Below are 25,307 nucleotides of genomic sequence, written 5' to 3' on the forward strand. Positions count from 1 at the left end.
CTTTCCTTTACACAAGTCATGTTGTGGTGTCTTCGGCTTTCCTTTACACGAGTCATGTTGTGGTGCCATGGCTTTCTTTACACAAGTCATGTTGTGGTGTCTTGGCTTGCCTTTTCATGAGTCATGATGTGGTGTCTTGGCTTTCCTTTACCCGAGTCATGCTGTGGTGTCTTGACTTTCCTTTACACAAGTCATGTTGTGGTGTCTTGGCTTTCCTTTACACAAGTCATGTTGAGTTTTCTTGAACTATCCTTTACACAAGTCATGTTATGGTGTCTTGGTCTTTCCTTTACAGCATTCATGTTGTGTTGTCTTGGACTTTCCTTATCACAAGTCATGGTGTATCCTTTACCCGAGTCATGTTTTGTTGTCTTGGACTTTCCTTTACACGAGCCATGCTCTGGTGTCTTCAGCTTTCCATGAGTTATGTTGTGGTATCTTGGACTTTCCTTTACACAATTCATGTTGTGGTGTCTTGGCTTTCCTTGACGCAATTCATGTTGTGGTGTTTTGGCTTTCCTGTACACAAGTCATGTTGTGGTGTTTTGGCTTTCCTTTACACAAGTCATGTTTTGGTGTTTTGCTCTATCCGTTCAAGGAGTCAGAGAGAGTGAGAGAACAGAGTAAGGCTTTAATAATGTCTGTTTCTTCTGTGTTCTGTAAACTCAAATCAGCACGGCCTTTCCTATTCTATTGTTGTTAACGCTGACATTAGCAATGATTTATCTGAACTTTTTCCACATTATAAGAAAGGGTGGCAGCAAGTCTCGTTTACCCAGAAATCCTTTCTCTGTTTTGCATATAATCAAAGGTTCATATTCTGAACTTTTGACTAAATCAGTGCATGAAAATAAAGACAAATCAAAAATAGAGCTGAGCCCAGAACTTCAATAAGTAGCGGACATTGATAGCTAGGCGGATTACCCATTTTGGACCGCACCCTGCATGTAAAAGCGTATGTATTCTTGTGATATATATACCTGTTTTGCTATAATGTTTCTTTGCCCGGATGAACCTCAGTGGTCTAGGGTGCAGGCTTCAAACCTGTGCAGTCTAGTTACAGAGTGGTTCAATTCCACCTTCTGGACGAGGCAGCATTTGTGATGGGCTGCCCATTGTCAGGGTAACTGATACATGTGTTTTTTGTCAATTCTGTTTATGTTCACAACTTGTAGAAGACAATATTTGGTAACTACATTTTCAGCAGCCCAGCCGACACGTGTTTTCTTCTCTGTTTTCAAGGCCACGTCACCATATAAGATCAAAGAGTATCCGAGAGAATTACTTGTTAAATAGTAGCCAGCGTTCTGAGGAGCGATTCACTTGGGCACCCCAGCAAGTCATGAAAGGAAGGGTATGCATTAAACACAGTGTAGATTGGAGAATCTGACATTAATAATCTGAGAGATTGGAAAGAGATAGTGTCCAATACTAATGAAATGAAGGCAGTGACGTTCATTAATGGAATGAGGGTATCACCTTTGACAATATCAAACTAAATGGTCAACTATCTGCTCCCATAGATGCCCACGGTACTGGGGAAGGACCACTGAATCCCATCCTCAGTCCAAAGAGTAGGCACTTTACCTCTTTGTTGCAGACTTTACTCACAGATCTTGGAGTCTCACAGTCTTTCTGTGCACCCAATTTAAACAAATGAATAAATAAATACATGAATACATATGTATAATGAAGCCTGCAAAATGAATTTGCCTCTAGTCGATCCCATTTTTAGGGCCAGATAATGGACTCTGAGGCCCAACGACATAAAATGATATCCTCAGGATTATACCATTCCATCACATTTGAAAACTAGGATTAAAAAGACCTTTTGTACAACAAAAATCTGAACTCCTTACCTCGTCCTCTCATCTGGAGTGATCCAGCAGAGCAAAAAACATGTTGCAGCATAACCTGACTAATAGAGTTTTCTAAGTCTCCCCCAGTATATGTCTACCCATTTCCCGGCAAAGGGGAAAAAACTGCCGCACAATTTATGTTAAAGTGTCTTGGGCTTTTCTTTCCACAAGTCGTTTTGAGGTGTCTTGGACTTTCCTTTCCATGAGTCATGTTGTGGTGTCTTGGTTTTTCCTTTCCATGAGTCATGTTGTGGTGTCTTGGCTTTCCTTTACACAAGTCATGTTGTGGTGTCTTCGGCTTTCCTTTACACGAGTCATGCTGTGGTGCCATGGCTTTCCTTTACACAAGTCATGCTGTGGTGTCTTGGATTGCCTTTTCATCAGTCACGATCTGGTGTCTTGGCTTTCCTTTACACGAGTCATGTTGTGGTGTCTTGACTTTGCTTTACACAAGTCATGTTGTGTTTTCTTGTACTATCCTTTACACAAGTCATGTTATGGTGTCTTGGTCGTTCCTTTACAGCATTCATGTTGTGTTGTCTTGGACTTTCCTTATCACAAGTCATGGTGTATCCTTTACCCGAGTCATGTTTTGTTGTCTTGGACTTTCCGTTACACGCACCATGGTGTGGTGTCTTCAGCTTTCCATGAGTTATGTTGTGGTATCTTGGACTTTCCTTTACACAATTCATGTTGTGGTGTCTTGGCTTTCCTTGACATGAGTCATGTTGTGATGTCTTGATCTTCCTTTTACACAATTCATGTTGTGGTGTCTTGGCTTTCTTTTACGCAATTCATGTTGTGGTGTTTTGGCTTTCCTTTACACAAGTCATGTTGTGGTGTTTTGGCTTTCCTTTACACAAGTCATGTTTTGGTGTTTTGCTCTATCCGTTCAAGGAGTCAGAGAGAGTGAGAGAACAGAGTAAGGCTTTAATAATGTCTGCTTCTTCTGTGTTCTGTAAACTCAAATCAGCACGACCTTTCCTATTCTATTGTTGTTAACGCTGACATTAGCAATGATTTATCTGAACTTTGTCCACATTATAAGAAAGGGTGGCAGCAAGTCTCGTTTACCCAGAAATCCTTTCTCTGTTTTGCATATAATCATAGGTTCATATTCTGAACTTTTGACTAAATCAGTGCATGAAAATAAAGACAAATCAAAAATAGAGCTGAGCCCAGAACTTCAATAAGTAGTGGACATTGATAGCTAGGCGGATTACACATTTTGGCCCGCACCCTACATGTAAAAGCGTATGTATTCTTGTGATATATATACCTGTTTTGCTATAATGTTTCTTTGCCCAGATGAACCTCAGTGGTCTGGGGTGCAGGCTTCAAACCTGTAGCTGTCTAGCAACAGAGTGGTTCAATTCCACCTTCTGGGCGAGGCAGCATTTGTGATGGGCTGCCCATTCACATGGTAACTGATACATATGTTTTTTGTCAATTCTGTTTATGTTCACAACTTGTAGAAGACAATATTTGGTAACTACATTTTCAGCAGCCCAGCCGACACGTGTTTTCTTCTCTGTTTTCAAGGCCACGTCACCATTTAAGATCAAAGAGTATCCGAGAGAATTACTTGTTAAATAGTAGCCAGCGCTCTGAGGAGCGATTCACCTGGGCACCCCAGCAAGTCATGAAAGGAAGGGTATGCATTAAACATAGTGTAGATTGGAGAATCTGACATTAATAATCTGAGAGATTGGGAAGAGATAGTGTCCGAGACTAATGAAATGAAGGCAGTGACGTTCATTAATGGAATGAGGGTATCACCTTTAACAATATCAAAGTAAATGGTCATCTATCTGCTCCCATAGATGCCCCCGGTACTGGGGAAGGACCACTGAATTCCATCCTCAGTCCACAGAGTAGGCACTTTACCTCTTTGTTGCAGACTTTACTCACAGATCTTGGAGTCTCACAGTCTTTCTGTGCACCCAATTTAGACAAATGAATAAATAAATACATGAATACATATGTATAATGAAGCCTGCAAAATGAATTTGCCTCTAGGAGATCCCATTTTTAGGGCCAGATAATGGACTCTGAGGCCCAACGACATAAAATGATATCCTCAGGATTATACCATTCCATCACATTTGGAAACTAGGATTAAAAAGACCTTTTGTACAACAAAAATCTGAACTCCTTACCTCGTCCTCTCATCTGGAGTGATCCAGCAGAGCAAAAAACATGTTGCAGCATAACCTGACTAATAGAGTGTTTTATGTCTAACCCAGTATATGTCTACCCATTTCCCGGCAAAGGGGAAAAAACTGCCACACAATTTATGTTAAAGTGTCTTGGGCTTTTCTTTTCACAAGTCGTTTTGAGGTGTCTTGGACTTTCCTTTCCATGAGTCATGTTGTGGTGTCTTGGTTTTTCCTTTCCATGAGTCAGGTTGTGGTGTCTTGGCTTTCCTTTACACAAGTCATGTTGTGGTGTCTTCGGCTTTCCTTTACACGAGTCATGTTGTGGTGCCATGGCTTTCTTTACACAAGTCATGTTGTGGTGTCTTGGCTTGCCTTTTCATGAGTCATGATGTGGTGTCTTGGCTTTCCTTTACCCGAGTCATGCTGTGGTGTCTTGACTTTCCTTTACACAAGTCATGTTGTGGTGTCTTGGCTTTCCTTTACACAAGTCATGTTGAGTTTTCTTGAACTATCCTTTACACAAGTCATGTTATGGTGTCTTGGTCTTTCCTTTACAGCATTCATGTTGTGTTGTCTTGGACTTTCCTTATCACAAGTCATGGTGTATCCTTTACCCGAGTCATGTTTTGTTGTCTTGGACTTTCCTTTACACGAGCCATGCTCTGGTGTCTTCAGCTTTCCATGAGTTATGTTGTGGTATCTTGGACTTTCCTTTACACAATTCATGTTGTGGTGTCTTGGCTTTCCTTGACGCAATTCATGTTGTGGTGTTTTGGCTTTCCTTTACACAAGTCATGTTGTGGTGTTTTGGCTTTCCTTTACACAAGTCATGTTTTGGTGTTTTGCTCTATCCGTTCAAGGAGTCAGAGAGAGTGAGAGAACAGAGTAAGGCTTTAATAATGTCTGTTTCTTCTGTGTTCTTTAAACTCAAATCAGCACGGCCTTTCCTATTCTATTGTTGTTAACGCTGACATTAGCAATGATTTATCTGAACTTTTTCCACATTATAAGAAAGGGTGGCAGCAAGTCTCGTTTACCCAGAAATCCTTTCTCTGTTTTGCATATAATCAAAGGTTCATATTCTGAACTTTTGACTAAATCAGTGCATGAAAATAAAGACAAATCAAAAATAGAGCTGAGCCCAGAACTTCAATAAGTAGCGGACATTGATAGCTAGGCGGATTACCCATTTTGGACCGCACCCTACATGTAAAAGCGTATGTATTCTTGTGATATATATACCTGTTTTGCTATAATGTTTCTTTGCCCGGATGAACCTCAGTGGTCTGGGGTGCAGGCTTCAAACCTGTAGCAGTCTAGCGACAGAGTGGTTCAATTCCACCTTCTGGGCGAGGCAGCATTTGTGATGGGCTGCCCATTGTCAGGGTAACTGATACATGTGTTTTTTGTCAATTCTGTTTATGTTCACAACTTGTAGAAGACAATATTTGGTAACTACATTTTCAGCAGCCCAGCCGACACGTGTTTTCTTCTCTGTTTTCAAGGCCACGTCACCATTTAAGATCAAAGAGTATCCGAGAGAATTACTTGTTAAATAGTAGCCAGAGCTCTGAGGAGCGATTCACCTGGGCACCCCAGCAAGTCATGAAAGGAAGGGTATGCATTAAACACAGTGTAGATTGGAGAATCTGACATTAATAATCTGAGAGATTGGGAAGAGATAGTGTCCGATACTAATGAAATGAAGGCAGTGACGTTCATTAATGGAATGAGGGTATCACCTTTGACAATATCAAACTAAATGGTCATCTATCTGCTCCCATAGATGCCCCCGGTACTGGGGAAGGACCACTGAATCCCATCCTCAGTCCACAGAGTAGGCACTTTACCTCTTTGTTGCAGACTTTGCTCACAGATCTTGGAGTCTCACAGTCTGTCTGTGCACCCAATTTAAACAAATGAATAAATAAATACATGAATACATATGTATAATGAAGCCTGCAAAATGAATTTGCCTCTAGGCTATCCCATTTTTAGGGCCAGATAATGACTCTGAGGCCCAACGACATAAAATGATATCCTCAGGATTATACCATTCCATCACATTTGGAAACTAGGATTAAAAAGACCTTTTGTACAACAAAAATCTGAACTCCTTACCTCGTCCTCTCATCTGGAGTGATCCAGCAGAGCAAAAAACATGTTGCAGCATAACCTGACTAATAGAGTGTTTTAAGTCTCCCCCAGTATATGTCTACCCATTTCCCGGCAAAGGGGAAAAAACTGCCACAAAATTTATGTTAAAGTGTCTTGGGCTTTTCTTTCCACAAGTCGTTTTGAGGTGTCTTGGACTTTCCTTTCCATGAGTCATGTTGTGGTGTCTTGGTTTTTCCTTTCCATGAGTCATGTTGTGGTGTCTTGGCTTTCCTTTACACAAGTCATGTTGTGGTGTCTTCGGCTTTCCTTTACACGAGTCATGCTGTGGTGCCATGGCTTTCCTTTACACAAGTCATGTTGTGGTGTCTTGGCTTTCCTTTACACGAGTCATGTTGTGGTGTCTTGACTTTCCTTTACACAAGTCATGTTGTGGTGTCTTGGCTTTCCTTTACACAAGCCATGTTGTGTTTTCTTGAACTATCCTTTACACAAGTCATGTTATGGTGTCTTGGTCGTTCCTTTACAGCATTCATGTTGTGTTGTCTTGGACTTTCCTTATCACAAGTCATGGTGTATCCTTTACCCGAGTCATGTTTTGTTGTCTTGGACTTTCCGTTACACGCACCATGGTGTGGTGTCTTCAGCTTTCCATGAGTTATGTTGTGGTATCTTGGACTTTCCTTTACACAATTCATGTTGTGGTGTCTTGGCTTTCCTTGACATGAGTCATGTTGTGATGTCTTGATCTTCCTTTTACACAATTCATGTTGTGGTGTCTTGGCTTTCTTTTACGCAATTCATGTTGTGGTGTTTTGGCTTTCCTTTACACAAGTCATGTTGTGGTGTTTTGGCTTTCCTTTACACAAGTCATGTTTTGGTGTTTTGCTCTATCCGTTCAAGGAGTCAGAGAGAGTGAGAGAACAGAGTAAGGCTTTATTAATGTCTGTTTCTTCTGTGTTCTGTAAACTCAAATCAGCACGGCCTTTCCTATTCTATTGTTGTTAACGCTGACATTAGCAATGATTTATCTGAACTTTGTCCACATTATAAGAAAGGGTGGCAGCAAGTCTCGTTTACTCAGAAATCCTTTCTCTGTTTTGCATATAATCAAAGGTTCATATTCTGAACTTTTGACTCAATCAGTGCATGAAAATAAAGACAAATCAAAAATAGAGCTGAGCCCAGAACTTCAATAAGTAGTGGACATTGATAGCTAGGCGGATTACACATTTTGGCCCGCACCCTACATGTAAAAGCGTATGTATTCTTGTGATATATATACCTGTTTTGCTATAATGTTTCTTTGCCCGGATGAACCTCAGTGGTCTGGGGTGCAGGCTTCAAACCTGTAGCTGTCTAGCGACAGAGTCTTTCAATTCCACCTTCTGGGCGAGGCAGCATTTGTGATGGGCTGCCCATTCACAGGGTAACTGATACATATGTTTTTTGTCAATTCTGTTTATGTTCACAACTTATAGAAGACAGTATTTGGTAACGACATTTTCAGCAGCCCAGCCGACACGTGTTTTCTTCTCTGTTTTCAAGGCCACGTCACCATTTAAGATCAAAGAGTATCCGAGAGAATTACTTGTTAAATAGTAGCCAGCGCTCTGAGGAGCGATTCACCTGGGCACCCCAGCAAGTCATGAAAGGAAGGGTATGCATTAAACATAGTGTAGATTGGAGAATCTGACATTAATAATCCGAGAGATTGGGAAGAGATAGTGTCCGATACTAATGAAATGAAGGCAGTGACGTTCATTAATGGAATGAGGGTATCACCTTTAACAATATCAAAGTAAATGGTCATCTATCTGCTCCCATAGATGCCCCCGGTACTGGGGAAGGACCACTGAATTCCATCCTCAGTCCACAGAGTAGGCACTTTACCTCTTTGTTGCAGACTTTACTCACAGATCTTGGAGTCTCACAGTCTTTCTGTGCACCCAATTTAGACAAATGAATAAATAAATACATGAATACATATGTATAATGAAGCCTGCAAAATGAATTTGCCTCTAGGCTATCCCATTTATAGGGCCAGATAATGGACTCTGAAGTCCAACGACATAAAATGATATCCTCAGGATTATACCATTCCATCACATTTGGAAACTAGGATTAAAAAGACCTTTTATACAACAAAAATCTGAACTCCTTACCTCGTCCTCTCATCTGGAGTGATCCAGCAGAGCAAAAAAAATGTTGCAGCATAACCTGACTAATAGAGTGTTTTATGTCTCCCCCAGTATATGTCTACCCATTTCCTGGCAAAGGGGAAAAAACTGCCACACAATTTATGTTAAAGTGTATTGGGCTTTTCTTTCCACAAGTCGTTTTGAGGTGTCTTGGACTTTCCTTTCCATGAGTCATGTTGTGGTGTCTTTGTTTTTCCTTTCCATGAGTCATGTTGTGGTGTCTCGGCTTTCCTTTACACAAGTCATGTTGTGGTGTCTTCGGCTTACCTTTACACGAGTCATGTTGTGGTGCCATGGCTTTCTTTACACAAGTCATGTTGTGGTGTCTTGGCTTGCCTTTTCATGAGTCATGATGTGGTGTCTTGGCTTTCCTTTACCCGAGTCATGCTGTGGTGTCTTGACTTTCCTTTACACAAGTCATGTTGTGGTGTCTTGGCTTTCCTTTACACAAGTCATGTTGAGTTTTCTTGAACTATCCTTTACACAAGTCATGTTATGGTGTCTTGGTCTTTCCTTTATAGCATTCATGTTGTGTTGTCTTGGACTTTCCTTATCACAAGTCATGGTGTATCCTTTACCCGAGTCATGTTTTGTTGTCTTGGACTTTCCTTTACACGAGCCTTGCTCTGGTGTCTTCAGCTTTCCATGAGTTATGTTGTGGTATCTTGGACTTTCCTTTACACAATTCATATTGTGGTGTCTTGGCTTTCCTTGACATGAGTCATGTTGTGTTGTCTTGATCTTCCTTTTACACAATTCATGTTGTAGTGTCTTGGCTTTCTTTTACGCAATTCATGTTGTGGTGTTTTGGCTTTCCTTTACACAAGACATGTTGTGGTGTTTTGGCTTTCCTTTACACAAGTCATGTTTTGGTGTTTTGCTCTATCCGTTCAAGGAGTCAGAGAGAGTGAGAGAACAGAGTAAGGCTTTAATAATGTCTGTTTCTTCTGTGTTCTGTAAACTCAAATCAGCACGGCCTTTCCTATTCTATTGTTGTTAACGCTGACATTAGCAATGATTTATCTGTCCACATTATAAGAAAGGGTGGCAGCAAGTCTCGTTTACCCAGAAATCCTTTCTCTGTTTTGCATATAATCAAAGGTTCATATTCTGAACTTTTGACTAAATCAGTGCATGAAAATAAAGACAAATCAAAAATAGAGCTTAGCCCAGAACTTCAATAAGTAGTGGACATTGATAGCTAGGCGGATTACACATTTTGGACCGCACCCTGCATGTAAAAGCGTATGTATTCTTGTGATATATATACCTGTTTTGCTATAATGTTTATTTGCCCGGATGAACCTCAGTGGTCTGGTGTGCAGGCTTCAAACCTGTAGCAGTCTAGCGACAGAGTGGTTCAATTCCACCTTCTGGGCGAGGCAGCATTTGTGATGGGCTGCCCATTGTCAGGGTAACTGATACATGTGTTTTTTGTCAATTCTGTTTATGTTCACAACTTGTAGAAGACAATATTTGGTAACTACATTTTCAGCAGCCCAGCCAACACGTGTTTTCTTCTCTGTTTTCAAGGCCACGTCACCATTTAAGATCAAAGAGTATCCGAGAGAATTACTTGTTAAATAGTAGCCAGCGCTCTGAGGAGCGATTCACCTGGGCACCCCAGCAAGTCATGAAAGGAAGGGTATGCATTAAACACAGTGTAGATTGGAGAATCTGACATTAATAATCTGAGAGATTTGGGAGAGATAGTGTCCGATACTAATGAAATGAAGGCAGTGACGTTCATTAATGGAATGAGGGTATCACCTTTGACAATATCAAACTAAATGGTCATCTATCTGTTCCCATAGATGCCCCCGGTACTGGGGAAGGACCACTGAATCCCATCCTCAGTCCACAGAGTAGGCACTTTACCTCTTTGTTGCAGACTTTGCTCACAGATCTTGGAGTCTCACAGTCTTTCTGTGCACCCAATTTAAACAAATGAATAAATAAATACATGAATACATATGTATAATGAAGCCTGCAAAATGAATTTGTCTCTAGGCTATCCCATTTTTAGGGCCAGATATTGGACTCTGAGGCCCAACGACATAAAATGATATCCTCAGGATTATACCATTCCATCACATTTGGAAACTAGGATTAAAAAGACCTTTTGTACAACAAAAATCTGAACTCCTTACCTCGTCCTCTCATCTGGAGTGATCCAGCAGAGCAAAAAACATGTTGCAGCATAACCTGACTAATAGAGTGTTTTAAGTCTCCCCCAGTATATGTCTACCCATTTCCCTGCAAAGGGGAAAAAACTGCCACAAAATTTATGTTAAAGTGTCTTGGGCTTTTCTTTCCACAAGTCGTTTTGAGGTGTCTTGGACTTTCCTTTCCATGAGTCATGTTGTGGTGTCTTGGTTTTTCCTTTCCATGAGTCATGTTGTGGTGTCTTGGCTTTCCTTTACACAAGTCATGTTGTGGTGTCTTCGGCTTTCCTTTACACGAGTCATGCTGTGGTGCCATGGCTTTCCTTTACACAAGTCATGTTGTGGTGTCTTGGCTTGCCTTTTCATCAGTCACAATGTGGTGTCTTGGCTTTCCTTTACCCGAGTCATGTTGTGGTGTCTTGACTTTCCTTTACACAAGTCATGTTGTGTTTTCTTGTACTATCCTTTACACAAGTCATGTTATGGTGTCTTGGTCGTTCCTTTACAGCATTCATGTTGTGTTGTCATGGACTTTCCTCATCACAAGTCACGGTGTATCCTTTACCCGAGTCATAATTTGTTGTCGTGGACTTTCCGTTACACGCGCCATGCTGTGGTGTCTTCAGCTTTCCATGAGTTATGTTGTGGTATCTTGGACTTTTCTTTACACAATTCATGTTGTGGTGTCTTGGCTTTCCTTGACATGAGTCATGTTGTGATGTCTTGATCTTCCTTTTACACAATTCATGTTGTGGTGTCTTGGCTTTCTTTTACGCAATTCATGTTGTGGTGTTTTGGCTTTCCTTTACACAAGTCATGTTGTGGTGTTTTGGCTTTCCTTTACACAAGTCATGTTTTGGTGTTTTGCTCTATCCGTTCAAGGAGTCAGAGAGAGTGAGAGAACAGAGTAAGGCTTTAATAATGTCTGTTTCTTCTGTGTTCTGTAAACTCAAATCAGCACGGCCTTTCCTATTCTATTGTTGTTAACGCTGACATTAGCAATGATTTATCTGAACTTTGTCCACATTATAAGAAAGGGTGGCAGCAACGTTTACCCAGAAATCCTTTCTCTGTTTTGCATATAATCAAAGGTTCATATTCTGAACTTTTGACTAAATCAGTGCATGAAAATAAAGACAAATCAAAAATAGAGCTGAGCCCAGAACTTCAATAAGTAGTGGACATTGATAGCTAGGCGGATTACACATTTTGGCCCGCACCCTACATGTAAAAGCGTATGTATTCTTGTGATATATATACCTGTTTTGCTATAATGTTTCTTTGCCCGGATGAACCTCAGTGGTCTGGGGTGCAGGCTTCAAACCTGTAGCTGTCTAGCGACAGAGTGGTTCAATTCCACCTTCTGGGCGAGGCAGCATTTGTGATGGGCTGCCCATTCACAGGGTAACTGATACATATGTTTTTTGTCAATTCTGTTTATGTTCACAACTTATAGAAGACAGTATTTGGTAACTACATTTTCAGCAGCCCAGCCGACACGTGTTTTCTTCTCTGTTTTCAAGGCCACGTCACCATTTAAGATCAAAGAGTATCCGAGAGAATTACTTGTTAAATAGTAGCCAGCGCTCTGAGGAGCGATTCACCTGGGCACCCCAGCAAGTCATGAAAGGAAGGGTATGCATTAAACATAGTGTAGATTGGAGAATCTGACATTAATAATCCGAGAGATTGGGAAGAGATAGTGTCCGATACTAATGAAATGAAGGCAGTGATGTTCATTAATGGAATGAGGGTATCACCTTTAACAATATCAAAGTAAATGGTCATCTATCTGCTCCCATAGATGCCCCCGGTACTGGGGAAGGACCACTGAATCCCATCCCCAGTCCACAGAGTAGGCACTTTACCTCTTTGTTGCAGACTTTACTCACAGATCTTGGAGTCTCACAGTCTTTCTGTGCACCCAATTTAAACAAATGAATAAATAAATACATGAATACATATGTATAATGAAGCCTGCAAAATGAATTTGCCTCTAGGCTATCCCATTTTTAGGGCCAGATAATGGACTCTGAGGCCCAACAACATAAAATGATATCCTCAGGATTATACCATTCCATAACATTTGGAAACTAGGATTAAAAAGACCTTTTGTACAACAAAAATCTGAACTCCTTACCTCGTCCTCTCATCTGGAGTGATCCAGCAGAGCAAAAAACATGTTGCAGCATAACCTGACTAATAGAGTGTTTTAAGTCTCCCCCAGTATATGTCTACCCATTTCCCGGCAAAGGGGAAAAAACTGACACACAATTTATGTTGAAGTGTCTTGGGCTTTTCTTTCCACAAGTCCTTTTGAGGTGTCTTGGACTTTCCTTTCAATGAGTCATGTTGTGGTGTCTTGGTTTTTCCTTTCCATGAGTCATGTTGTGGTGTCTTGGCTTTCCTTTACACAAGTCATGTTGTGGTGTCTTCGGCTTTCCTTTACACGAGTCATGTTGTGGTGCCATGGCTTTCTTTACACAAGTCATGTTGTGGTGTCTTGGCTTGCCTTTTCATGTGTCATGATGTGGTGTCTTGGCTTTCCTTTACCCGAGTCATGTTGTGGTGTCTTGAATTTCCTTTACACAAGTCATGTTGTGGTGTCTTGGCTTTCCTTTACACAAGTCATGTTGAGTTTTCTTGAACTATACTTTACACAAGTCATGTTATGGTGTCTTGGTCTTTCCTTTACAGCATTCATGTTGTGTTGTCTTGGACTTTCCTTATCACAAGTCATGGTGTATCCTTTACCCAAGTCATGTTTTGTTGTCTTGGACTTTCCTTTACACGAGCCATGCTGTGGTGTCTTCAGCTTTCCATGAGTTATGTTGTGGTATCTTGGACTTTCCTTTACACAATTCATGTTGTGGTGTCTTGGCTTTCCTTGACATGAGTCATGTTGTGAAGTCTTGATCTTCCTTTTACACAATTCATGTTGTGGTGTCTTGGCTTTCTTTTACGCAATTCATGTTGTGGTGTTTTGGCTTTCCTTTACACAAGTCATGTTGTGGTGTTTTGGCTTTCCTTTACACAAGTCATGTTTTGGTGTTTTGCTCTATCCGTTCAAGGAGTCAGAGAGAGTGAGAGAACAGAGTAAGGCTTTAATAATGTCTGTTTCTTCTGTGTTCTGTAAACTCAAATCAGCACGGCCTTTCCTATTCTATTGTTGTTAACGCTGACATTAGCAATGATTTATCTGAACTTTGTCCACATTATAAGAAAGGGTGGCAGCAAGTCTCGTTTACCCAGAAATCCTTTCTCTGTTTTGCATATAATCAAAGGTTCATATTCTGAACTTTTGACTAAATCAGTGCATGAAAATAAAGACAAATCAAAAATAGAGCTGAGCCCAGAACTTCAATAAGTAGTGGACATTGATAGCTACGCGGATTACACATTTTGGACCGCACCCTGCATGTAAAAGCGTATGTATTCTTGTGATATATATACCTGTTTTGCTATAATGTTTCTTTGCCCGGATAAACCTCAGTGGTCTGGGGTGCAGGCTTCAAACCTGTAGCAGTCTAGCGACAGAGTGGTTCAATTCCACCTTCTGGGCGAGGCAGCATTTGTGATGGGCTGCCCATTGTCAGGGTAACTGATACATGTGTTTTTTGTCAATTCTGTTTATGTTCACAACTTGTAGAAGACAATATTTGGTAACTACATTTTCAGCAGCCCAGCCGACACGTGTTTTCTTCTCTGTTTTCAAGGCCACGTCACCATTTAAGATCAAAGAGTATCCGAGAGAATTACTTGTTAAATAGTAGCCAGAGCTCTGAGGAGCGATTCACCTGGGCACCCCAGCAAGTCATGAAAGGAAGGGTATGCATTAAACACAGTGTAGATTGGAGAATCTGACATTAATAATCTGAGAGATTGGGAAGAGATAGTGTCCGATACTAATGAAATGAAGGCAGTGACGTTCATTAATGGAATGAGGGTATCACCTTTGACAATATCAAACTAAATGGTCATCTATCTGCTCCCATAGATGCCCCCGGTACTGGGGAAGGACCACTGAATCCCATCCTCAGTCCACAGAGTAGGCACTTTACCTCTTTGTTGCAGACTTTGCTCACAGATCTTGGAGTCTCACAGTCTGTCTGTGCACCCAATTTAAACAAATGAATAAATAAATACATGAATACATATGTATAATGAAGCCTGCAAAATGAATTTGCCTCTAGGCTATCCCATTTTTAGGGCCAGATAATGACTCTGAGGCCCAACGACATAAAATGATATCCTCAGGATTATACCATTCCATCACATTTGGAAACTAGGATTAAAAAGACCTTTTGTACAACAAAAATCTGAACTCCTTACCTCGTCCTCTCATCTGGAGTGATCCAGCAGAGCAAAAAACATGTTGCAGCATAACCTGACTAATAGAGTGTTTTAAGTCTCCCCCAGTATATGTCTACCCATTTCCCGGCAAAGGGGAAAAAACTGCCACAAAATTTATGTTAAAGTGTCTTGGGCTTTTCTTTCCACAAGTCGTTTTGAGGTGTCTTGGACTTTCCTTTCCATGAGTCATGTTGTGGTGTCTTGGTTTTTCCTTTCCATGAGTCATGTTGTGGTGTCTTGGCTTTCCTTTACACAAGTCATGTTGTGGTGTCTTCGGCTTTCCTTTACACGAGTCATGCTGTGGTGCCATGGCTTTCCTTTACACAAGTCATGTTGTGGTGTCTTGGCTTTCCTTTACACGAGTCATGTTGTGGTGTCTTGACTTTCCTTTACACAAGTCATGTTGTGGTGTCTTGGCTTTCCTTTACACAAGTCATGTTGTGTTTTCTTGAACTATCCTTTACACAAGTCATGTTATGGTGTCTTGGTCGTTCCTTTACAGCATTCATGTTGTGTTGTCTTGGACTTTCCTTATCACAAGTCATGGTGTATCCTTTACCCGAGTCATGTTTTGTTGTCTTGGACTTTCCGTTACACGCACCATGGTGTGGTGTCTTCAGCTTTCCATGAGTTATGTTGTGGTATCTTGGACTTTCCTTTACACAATTCATGTTGTGGTGTCTTGGCTTTCCTTGACATGAGTCATGTTGTGATGTCTTGATCTTCCTTTTACACAATTCATGTTGTGGTGTCTTGGCTTTCTTTTACGCAATTCATGTTGTGGTGTTTTGGCTTTCCTTTACACAAGTCATGTTGTGGTGTTTTGGCTTTCCTTTACACAAGTCATGTTTTGGTGTTTTGCTCTATCCGTTCAAGGAGTCAGAGAGAGTGAGAGAACAGAGTAAGGCTTTATTAATGTCTGTTTCTTCTGTGTTCTGTAAACTCAAGTCAGCACGGCCTTTCCTATTCTATTGTTGTTAACGCTGACATTAGCAATGATTTATCTGAACTTTGTCCACATTATAAGAAAGGGTGGCAGCAAGTCTTGTTTACTCAGAAATCCTTTCTCTGTTTTGCATATAATCAAAGGTTCATATTCTGAACTTTTGACTAAATCAGTGCATGAAAATAAAGACAAATCAAAAATAGAGCTGAGCCCAGAACTTCAATAAGTAGTGGACATTGATAGCTAGGCGGATTACACATTTTGGCCCGCACCCTACATGTAAAAGCGTATGTATTCTTGTGATATATATACCTGTTTTGCTATAATGTTTCTTTGCCCGGATGAACCTCAGTGGTCTGGGGTGCAGGCTTCAAACCTGTAGCTGTCTAGCGACAGAGTCTTTCAATTCCACCTTCTGGGCGAGGCAGCATTTGTGATGGGCTGCCCATTCACAGGGTAACTGATGCATATGTTTTTTGTCAATTCTGTTTATGTTCACAACTTATAGAAGACAGTATTTGGTAACGACATTTTCAGCAGCCCAGCCGACACGTGTTTTCTTCTCTGTTTTCAAGGCCACGTCACCATTTAAGATCAAAGAGTATCCGAGAGAATTACTTGTTAAATAGTAGCCAGCGCTCTGAGGAGCGATTCACCTGGGCACCCCAGCAAGTCATGAAAGGAAGGGTATGCATTAAACATAGTGTAGATTGGAGAATCTGACATTAATAATCCGAGAGATTGGGAAGAGATAGTGTCCGATACTAATGAAATGAAGGCAGTGACGTTCATTAATGGAATGAGGGTATCACCTTTAACAATATCAAAGTAAATGGTCATCTATCTGCTCCCATAGATGCCCCCGGTACTGGGGAAGGACCACTGAATTCCATCCTCAGTCCACAGAGTAGGCACTTTACCTCTTTGTTGCAGACTTTACTCACAGATCTTGGAGTCTCACAGTCTTTCTGTGCACCCAATTTAGACAAATGAATAAATAAATACATGAATACATATGTATAATGAAGCCTGCAAAATGAATTTGCCTCTAGGCTATCCCATTTTTAGGGCCAGATAATGGACTCTGAAGTCCAACGACATAAAATGATATCCTCAGGATTATACCATTCCATCACATTTGGAAACTAGGATTAAAAAGACCTTTTATACAACCAAAATCTGAACTCCTTACCTCGTCCTCTCATCTGGAGTGATCCAGCAGAGCAAAAAAAATGTTGCAGCATAACCTGACTAATAGAGTGTTTTATGTCTCCCCCAGTATATGTCTACCCATTTCCTGGCAAAGGGGAAAAAACTGCCACACAATTTATGTTAAAGTGTATTGGGCTTTTCTTTCCACAAGTCGTTTTGAGGTGTCTTGGACTTTCCTTTCCATGAGTCATGTTGTGGTGTCTTTGTTTTTCCTTTCCATGAGTCATGTTGTGGTGTCTCGGCTTTCCTTTACACAAGTCATGTTGTGGTGTCTTCGGCTTACCTTTACACGAGTCATGTTGTGGTGCCATGGCTTTCTTTACACAAGTCATGTTGTGGTGTCTTGGCTTGCCTTTTCATGAGTCATGATGTGGTGTCTTGGCTTTCCTTTACCCGAGTCATGCTGTGGTGTCTTGACTTTCCTTTACACAAGTCATGTTGTGGTGTCTTGGCTTTCCTTTACACAAGTCATGTTGAGTTTTCTTGAACTATCCTTTACACAAGTCATGTTATGGTGTCTTGGTGTTTCCTTTATAGCATTCATGTTGTGTTGTCTTGGACTTTCCTTATCACAAGTCATGGTGTATCCTTTACCCGAGTCATGTTTTGTTGTCTTGGACTTTCCTTTACACGAGCCTTGCTCTGGTGTCTTCAGCTTTCCATGAGTTATGTTGTGGTATCTTGGACTTTCCTTTACACAATTCATATTGTGGTGTCTTGGCTTTCCTTGACATGAGTCATGTTGTGTTGTCTTGATCTTCCTTTTACACAATTCATGTTGTAGTGTCTTGGCTTTCTTTTACGCAATTCATGTTGTGGTGTTTTGGCTTTCCTTTACACAAGACATGTTGTGGTGTTTTGGCTTTCCTTTACACAAGTCATGTTTTGGTGTTTTGCTCTATCCGTTCAAGGAGTCAGAGAGAGTGAGAGAACAGAGTAAGGCTTTAATAATGTCTGTTTCTTCTGTGTTCTGTAAACTCAAATCAGCACGGCCTTTCCTATTCTATTGTTGTTAACGCTGACATTAGCAATGATTTATCTGTCCACATTATAAGAAAGGGTGGCAGCAAGTCTCGTTTACCCAGAAATCCTTTCTCTGTTTTGCATATAATCAAAGGTTCATATTCTGAACTTTTGACTAAATCAGTGCATGAAAATAAAGACAAATCAAAAATAGAGCTTAGCCCAGAACTTCAATAAGTAGTGGACATTGATAGCTAGGCGGATTACACATTTTGGACCGCACCCTGCATGTAAAAGCGTATGTATTCTTGTGATATATATACCTGTTTTGCTATAATGTTTATTTGCCCGGATGAACCTCAGTGGTCTGGTGTGCAGGCTTCAAACCTGTAGCAGTCTAGCGACAGAGTGGTTCAATTCCACCTTCTGGGCGAGGCAGCATTTGTGATGGGCTGCCCATTGTCAGGGTAACTGATACATGTGTTTTTTGTCAATTCTGTTTATGTTCACAACTTGTAGAAGACAATATTTGGTAACTACATTTTCAGCAGCCCAGCCGACACGTGTTTTCTTCTCTGTTTTCAAGGCCACGTCACCATTTAAGATCAAAGAGTATCCGAGAGAATTACTTGTTAAATAGTAGCCAGCGCTCTGAGGAGCGATTCACCTGGGCACCCCAGCAAGTCATGAAAGAAAGGGTATGCATTAAACACAGTGTAGATTGGAGAATCTGACATTAATAATCTGAGAGATTGGGAAGAGATAGTGTCCGATACTAATGAAATGAAGGCAGTGACGTTCATTAATGGAATGAGGGTATCACCTTTGACAATATCAAACTAAATGGTCATCTATCTGTTCCCATAGATGCCCCCGGTACTGGGGAAGGACCACTGAATCCCATCCTCAGTCCACAGAGTAGGCACTTTACCTCTTTGTTGCAGACTTTGCTCACAGATCTTGGAGTCTCACAGTCTTTCTGTGCACCCAATTTAAACAAATGAATAAATAAATACATGAATACATATGTATAATGAAGCCTGCAAAATGAATTTGTCTCTAGGCTATCCCATTTTTAGGGCCAGATATTGGACTCTGAGGCCCAACGACATAAAATGATATCCTCAGGATTATACCATTCCATCACATTTGGAAACTAGGATTAAAAAGACCTTTTGTACAACAAAAATCTGAACTCCTTACCTCGTCCTCTCATCTGGAGTGATCCAGCAGAGCAAAAAACATGTTGCAGCATAACCTGACTAATAGAGTGTTTTAAGTCTCCCCCAGTATATGTCTACCCATTTCCCTGCAAAGGGGAAAAAACTGCCACAAAATTTATGTTAAAGTGTCTTGGGCTTTTCTTTCCACAAGTCGTTTTGAGGTGTCTTGGACTTTCCTTTCCATGAGTCATGTTGTGGTGTCTTGGTTTTTCCTTTCCATGAGTCATGTTGTGGTGTCTTGGCTTTCCTTTACACAAGTCATGTTGTGGTGTCTTCGGCTTTCCTTTACACGAGTCATGCTGTGGTGCCATGGCTTTCCTTTACACAAGTCATGTTGTGGTGTCTTGGCTTGCCTTTTCATCAGTCACGATGTGGTGTCTTGGCTTTCCTTTACACGAGTCATGTTGTGGTGTCTTGACTTTCCTTTACACAAGTCATGTTGTGTTTTCTTGTACTATCCTTTACACAAGTCATGTTATGGTGTCTTGGTCGTTCCTTTACAGCATTCATGTTGTGTTGTCATGGACTTTCCTCATCACAAGTCATGGTGTATCCTTTACCCGAGTCATAATTTGTTGTCGTGGACTTTCCGTTACACGCGCCATGCTGTGGTGTCTTCAGCTTTCCATGAGTTATGTTGTGGTATCTTGGACTTTTCTTTACACAATTCATGTTGTGGTGTCTTGGCTTTCCTTGACATGAGTCATGTTGTGATGTCTTGATCTTCCTTTTACACAATTCATGTTGTGGTGTCTTGGCTTTCTTTTACGCAATTCATGTTGTGGTGTTTTGGCTTTCCTTTACACAAGTCATGTTGTGGTGTTTTGGCTTTCCTTTACACAAGTCATGTTTTGGTGTTTTGCTCTATCCGTTCAAGGAGTCAGAGAGAGTGAGAGAACAGAGTAAGGCTTTAATAATGTCTGTTTCTTCTGTGTTCTGTAAACTCAAATCAGCACGGCCTTTCCTATTCTATTGTTGTTAACGCTGACATTAGCAATGATTTATCTGAACTTTGTCCACATTATAAGAAAGGGTGGCAGCAACGTTTACCCAGAAATCCTTTCTCTGTTTTGCATATAATCAAAGGTTCATATTCTGAACTTTTGACTAAATCAGTGCATGAAAATAAAGACAAATCAAAAATAGAGCTGAGCCCAGAACTTCAATAAGTAGTGGACATTGATAGCTAGGCGGATTACACATTTTGGCCCGCACCCTACATGTAAAAGCGTATGTATTCTTGTGATATATATACCTGTTTTGCTATAATGTTTCTTTGCCCGGATGAACCTCAGTGGTCTGGGGTGCAGGCTTCAAACCTGTAGCTGTCTAGCGACAGAGTGGTTCAATTCCACCTTCTGGGCGAGGCAGCATTTGTGATGGGCTGCCCATTCACAGGGTAACTGATACATATGTTTTTTGTCAATTCTGTTTATGTTCACAACTTGTAGAAGACAGTATTTGGTAACTACATTTTCAGCAGCCCAGCCGACACGTGTTTTCTTCTCTGTTTTCAAGGCCACGTCACCATTTAAGATCAAAGAGTATCCGAGAGAATTACTTGTTAAATAGTAGCCAGCGCTCTGAGGAGCGATTCACCTGGGCACCCCAGCAAGTCATGAAAGGAAGGGTATGCATTAAACATAGTGTAGATTGGAGAATCTGACATTAATAATCTGAGAGATTGGGAAGAGATAGTGTCTGATACTAATGAAATGAAGGCAGTGACGTTCATTAATGGAATGAGGGTATCACCTTTAACAATATCAAAGTAAATGGTCATCTATCTGCTCCCATAGATGCCCCCGGTACTGGGGAAGGACCACTGAATCCCATCCCCAGTCCACAGAGTAGGCACTTTACCTCTTTGTTGCAGACTTTACTCACAGATCTTGGAGTCTCACAGTCTTTCTGGGCACCCAATTTAAACAAATGAATAAATAAATACATGAATACATATGTATAATGAAGCCTGCAAAATGAATTTGCCTCTAGGCTATCCCATTTTTAGGGCCAGATAATGGACTCTGAGGCCCAACAACATAAAATGATATCCTCAGAATTATACCATTCCATCACATTTGGAAACTAGGATTGAAAAGACCTTTTGTACAACAAAAATCTGAACTCCTTACCTCGTCCTCTCATCTGGAGTGATCCAGCAGAGCAAAAAACATGTTGCAGCATAACCTGACTAATAGAGTGTTTTATGTCTCCCCCAGTATATGTCTACCCATTTCCCGGCAAAGGGGAAAAAACTGCCGCACAATTTATGTTAAAGTGTCTTGGGCTTTTCTTTCCACAAGTCGTTTTGAGGTGTCTTGGACTTTCCTTTCCATGAGTCATGTTGTGGTGTCTTTGTTTTTCCTTTCCATGAGTCATATTGTGGTGTCTTGGCTTTCCTTTACACAAGTCATGTTGTGGTGTCTTCGGCTTACCTTTACACGAGTCATGTTGTGGTGCCATGGCTTTCTTTACACAAGTCATGTTGTGGTGTCTTGGCTTGCCTTTTCATGAGTCATGATGTGGTGTCTTGGCTTTCCTTTACCCGAGTCATGTTGTGGTGTCTTGACTTTCCTTTACACAAGTCATGTTGTGGTGTCTGGGCTTTCCTTTACACAAGTCATGTTGAGTTTTCTTGAACTATACTTTACACAAGTCATGTTATGGTGTCTTGGTCTTTCCTTTACAGCATTCATGTTGTGTTGTCTTGGACTTTCCTTATCACAAGTCATGGTGTATCCTTTACCCGAGTCATGTTTTGTTGTCTTGGACTTTCCTTTACACGAGCCATGCTGTGGTGTCTTCAGCTTTCCATGAGTTATGTTGTGGTATCTTGGACTTTCCTTTACACAATTCATGTTGTGGTGTCTTGGCTTTCCTTGACATGAGTCATGTTGTGATGTCTTGATCTTCCTTTTACACAATTCATGTTGTGGTGTCTTGGCTTTCTTTTACGCAATTCATGTTGTGGTGTTTTGGCTTTCCTTTACACAAGTCATGTTGTGGTGTTTTGGCTTTCCTTTACACAAGTCATGTTTTGGTGTTTTGCTCTATCCGTTCAAGGAGTCAGAGAGAGTGAGAGAACAGAGTAAGGCTTTAATAATGTCTGTTTCTTCTGTGTTCTGTAAACTCAAATCAGCACGGCCTTTCCTATTCTATTGTTGTTAACGCTGACATTAGCAATGATTTATCTGAACTTTGTCCACATTATAAGAAAGGGTGGCAGCAAGTCTCGTTTACCCAGAAATACTTTCTCTATTTTGCATATAATCAAAGGTTCATATTCTGAACTTTTGACTAAATCAGTGCATGAAAATAAAGACAAATCAAAAATAGAGCTGAGCCCAGAACTTCAATAAGTAATGGACATTGATAGCTAGGCGGATTACACATTTTGGACCGCACCCTGCATGTAAAAGCGTATGTATTCTTGTGATATATATACCTGTTTTGCTATAAACTTTCTTTGCCCGGATGAACCTCAGTGGTCTGGGGTGCAGGCTTCAAACCTGTGCAGTCTAGCGACAGAGTGGTTCAATTCCACCTTCTAGGCGAGGCAGCATTTGTGATGGGCTGCCCATTGTCAGGGTAACTGATACATGTGTTTTTTGTCAATTCTGTTTATGTTCACAACTTGTAGAAGACAATATTTGGTAACTACATTTTCTGCAGCCCAGCCAACACGTGTTTTCTTCTCTGTTATCAAGGCCACGTCACCATTTAAGATCAAAGAGTATCCGAGAGAATTACTTGTTAAATAGTAGCCAGCGCTCTGAGGAGCGATTCACCTGGGCACCCCAGCAAGTCATGAAAGGAAGGGTATGCATTAAACACAGTGTAGATTGGAGAATCTGACATTAATAATCTGAGAGAGTGGGAAGAGATAGTGTCCGATACTCATGAAATGAAGGTAGTGACGTTCATCAATGGAATGAGGGTATCACCTTTGACAATATCAAAGTAAATAATCATCTATCTGCTCCCATAGATGCCCCCAGTACTGGGGAAGGACCACTGAACTCCATCCTCAGTCCACGGAGTCAGCACTTTACTTCTTTGTTGCAGACTTTACTCACAGATCTTGGAGTCTCACAGTCTTTCTGTGCACTCAATATAAACAAAGTAATAAATAAATACATGAATGAATATGTACAAAGAAGCCTGCAAAATGAGTTTGCCTCTAGACTACCCCATTTTTGGGGCCAGATAATGGACCCTGAGGCACAACAACATACAACGATATCCTCAGGATTTTACCATTCCATCACATTTGGAAACTAGAATTAAAAAGACCTTTTGTACAACAAAAAATCTAACATCCTTACCTCGTCCTCTCATCTGGAGTGATCCAGCAGAGCAAAAAAAATGTTGCAGAATAACGTGTTTATTAGACTGTTTTAAGTCTCCCCCAGTATATGTCTACCCATTTCCTGGCAAAGGGGAAAAAACGGCCACACAATTCATGTTGTGGTGTCTTGGGCTTTTCTTTCCACAAGTCGTTTTGAGGTGTCTTGGACTTTCCTTTCGATTAGTCATGTTGTGGTGTCTTGGCTTTCCTTTACACAAGTCATGTTGTGGTGTCTTCGACTTTCCTTTACACGAGTCATGTTGTGGTGCCATGGCTTTCCTTTACACAAGTCATGTTGTGGTGTCTTGGCTTGCCTTTTCATGAGTCACGTTGTGGTGTCTTGGCTTTCCTTTACACGAGTCATGTTGTGGTGTCTTGACTTTCTTTTACACAAGTCATGTTGTGGTGTCTTGGCTTTACTTTACACAAGTCATGTTGTGTTTTCTTGAACTATCCTTTACACAAGTCATGTTATGGTGTCCTGGTCTTTCCTTTACAGCATTCATGTTGTGTTGTCTTGGACTTTCCTTACCACAAGTCATTGTGTTTCCTTTACCCGAGTGATGTTTTGTTGTCTTGGACTTTCCTTTACACGAGCCATGCTGTGGTGTCTTCAGCTTTCCATGAGTTATGTTGTGGTATCTTGGACTTTCCTTTACACAATTCATGTTGTGGTGTTTTGGCTTTCCTTGACAAAAGCCATGTTGTGTTGTCTTGATCGTCCTTTTACACAATTCATGTTGTGGTGTTTTTTTGCTTTCTTTTACACACTTCATGTTGTGGTGTTTTGGCTTTCCTTTACACAAGTCATGTAAGTCATGTTGTGGTGTTTTGGCTTTCTCTTACACAAGTCATGTTGTGGTGTCTTGCTCTTTCCGTTCAAAGAGTGAGAGAGAGTGAGAGAACAGAGTAAGGCTTTAAGAATGTCTGTTTATTCTCTGTTCTGTAAACTCAAATCAGCACGGCCTTTCCTCTTCTATTGTTGTTATTGCTGACATTAGCAATGATTTATCTGATCTTTGTCCACATTATAAGAAAGGCTGGCAGCAAGTCTCGTTTACCCAGAAATCCTGTCTCTGTTTTGCATACAATCAAAAGTTAATATTCTGCACTTTTGACTAAATCAGTGCATGAAAATAAAGACAAATCAAAAATAGAGCTGAGCACAGAACTTCTATAAATAGTGGACATTGATAGAAAGGCGGATTACACATTTTGGCCCGCACCCTACCTGTAAAGAGTATGTATTCTTGTGATATATATACCTGTTTTGCTATAATCTTTTTTTGCCCTGATGAACCTCAGTGGTTTGGGGTGCAGGCTTCAAACCTGTAGCTGTCTAGCGACAGAGTGGTTCAATTCCACCTTCTGGGCGAGGTGGCATTTATGATGGGCTGCCCATTGTCAGGGTAACTGATACATGTTTTTTTGTCAAATGTGTTTATGTTCACAACTTGTAGAAGACAATATTTGGTAACTACATTTTTAGCAGCCCAGCCGACACGTGTTTTCTTCTCTGTTTTCAAGGCCACGTCACCATTTAAGATCAAAGAGTATCCGAGAGAATTACTTGTTAAATAGTAGCCAGCGCTCTGAGGAGCGATTCACCTGGGCACTCCAGCAAGTCATGAAAGGAAGGGTATGCATTAAACACAGTGTAGATTGGAGAATCTGATATTAATAATCTGAGAGATTGGGAAGAGATAGTGTCCGATACTAATGAAATGAAGGCCGTGACGTTCATCAATGGAATGAGGGTA

At 40.9% G+C, this 25,307-nt stretch overlaps 12 non-coding genes across 12 annotated transcripts; all 12 read left to right on the forward strand.

Moving 5' to 3' along the window:
- Positions 1-1,003: 1,003 nt before the first annotated feature.
- TRNASTOP-UCA (transfer RNA opal suppressor (anticodon UCA)) lies at positions 1,004-1,089 on the forward strand. The gene has a single exon. It is a non-coding gene; the product is annotated as a tRNA-Sec (tRNA).
- A 2,072-nt stretch (positions 1,090-3,161) lies between these two features.
- TRNASTOP-UCA (transfer RNA opal suppressor (anticodon UCA)) lies at positions 3,162-3,248 on the forward strand. The gene has a single exon. It is a non-coding gene; the product is annotated as a tRNA-Sec (tRNA).
- A 2,035-nt stretch (positions 3,249-5,283) lies between these two features.
- TRNASTOP-UCA (transfer RNA opal suppressor (anticodon UCA)) lies at positions 5,284-5,370 on the forward strand. Its single transcript has one exon. It is a non-coding gene; the product is annotated as a tRNA-Sec (tRNA).
- Positions 5,371-7,441: 2,071 nt separating this feature from the next.
- TRNASTOP-UCA (transfer RNA opal suppressor (anticodon UCA)) lies at positions 7,442-7,528 on the forward strand. The gene has a single exon. It is a non-coding gene; the product is annotated as a tRNA-Sec (tRNA).
- Positions 7,529-9,627: 2,099 nt separating this feature from the next.
- Positions 9,628-9,714, forward strand: TRNASTOP-UCA (transfer RNA opal suppressor (anticodon UCA)). The gene has a single exon. It is a non-coding gene; the product is annotated as a tRNA-Sec (tRNA).
- Positions 9,715-11,782: 2,068 nt separating this feature from the next.
- On the forward strand, positions 11,783-11,869 carry TRNASTOP-UCA (transfer RNA opal suppressor (anticodon UCA)). The gene has a single exon. It is a non-coding gene; the product is annotated as a tRNA-Sec (tRNA).
- Positions 11,870-13,975: 2,106 nt separating this feature from the next.
- Positions 13,976-14,062, forward strand: TRNASTOP-UCA (transfer RNA opal suppressor (anticodon UCA)). The gene has a single exon. It is a non-coding gene; the product is annotated as a tRNA-Sec (tRNA).
- Positions 14,063-16,133: 2,071 nt separating this feature from the next.
- TRNASTOP-UCA (transfer RNA opal suppressor (anticodon UCA)) lies at positions 16,134-16,220 on the forward strand. Its single transcript has one exon. It is a non-coding gene; the product is annotated as a tRNA-Sec (tRNA).
- Positions 16,221-18,319: 2,099 nt separating this feature from the next.
- Positions 18,320-18,406, forward strand: TRNASTOP-UCA (transfer RNA opal suppressor (anticodon UCA)). Its single transcript has one exon. It is a non-coding gene; the product is annotated as a tRNA-Sec (tRNA).
- A 2,068-nt stretch (positions 18,407-20,474) lies between these two features.
- Positions 20,475-20,561, forward strand: TRNASTOP-UCA (transfer RNA opal suppressor (anticodon UCA)). Its single transcript has one exon. It is a non-coding gene; the product is annotated as a tRNA-Sec (tRNA).
- A 2,106-nt stretch (positions 20,562-22,667) lies between these two features.
- TRNASTOP-UCA (transfer RNA opal suppressor (anticodon UCA)) lies at positions 22,668-22,753 on the forward strand. The gene has a single exon. It is a non-coding gene; the product is annotated as a tRNA-Sec (tRNA).
- A 2,082-nt stretch (positions 22,754-24,835) lies between these two features.
- Positions 24,836-24,922, forward strand: TRNASTOP-UCA (transfer RNA opal suppressor (anticodon UCA)). The gene has a single exon. It is a non-coding gene; the product is annotated as a tRNA-Sec (tRNA).
- Positions 24,923-25,307: the final 385 nt, after the last annotated feature.

The sequence above is a fragment of the Lissotriton vulgaris genome, chromosome 5, assembly GCF_964263255.1.
Source record: "Lissotriton vulgaris chromosome 5, aLisVul1.2, whole genome shotgun sequence".
Taxonomy (NCBI): Eukaryota; Metazoa; Chordata; class Amphibia; order Caudata; family Salamandridae; genus Lissotriton; species Lissotriton vulgaris.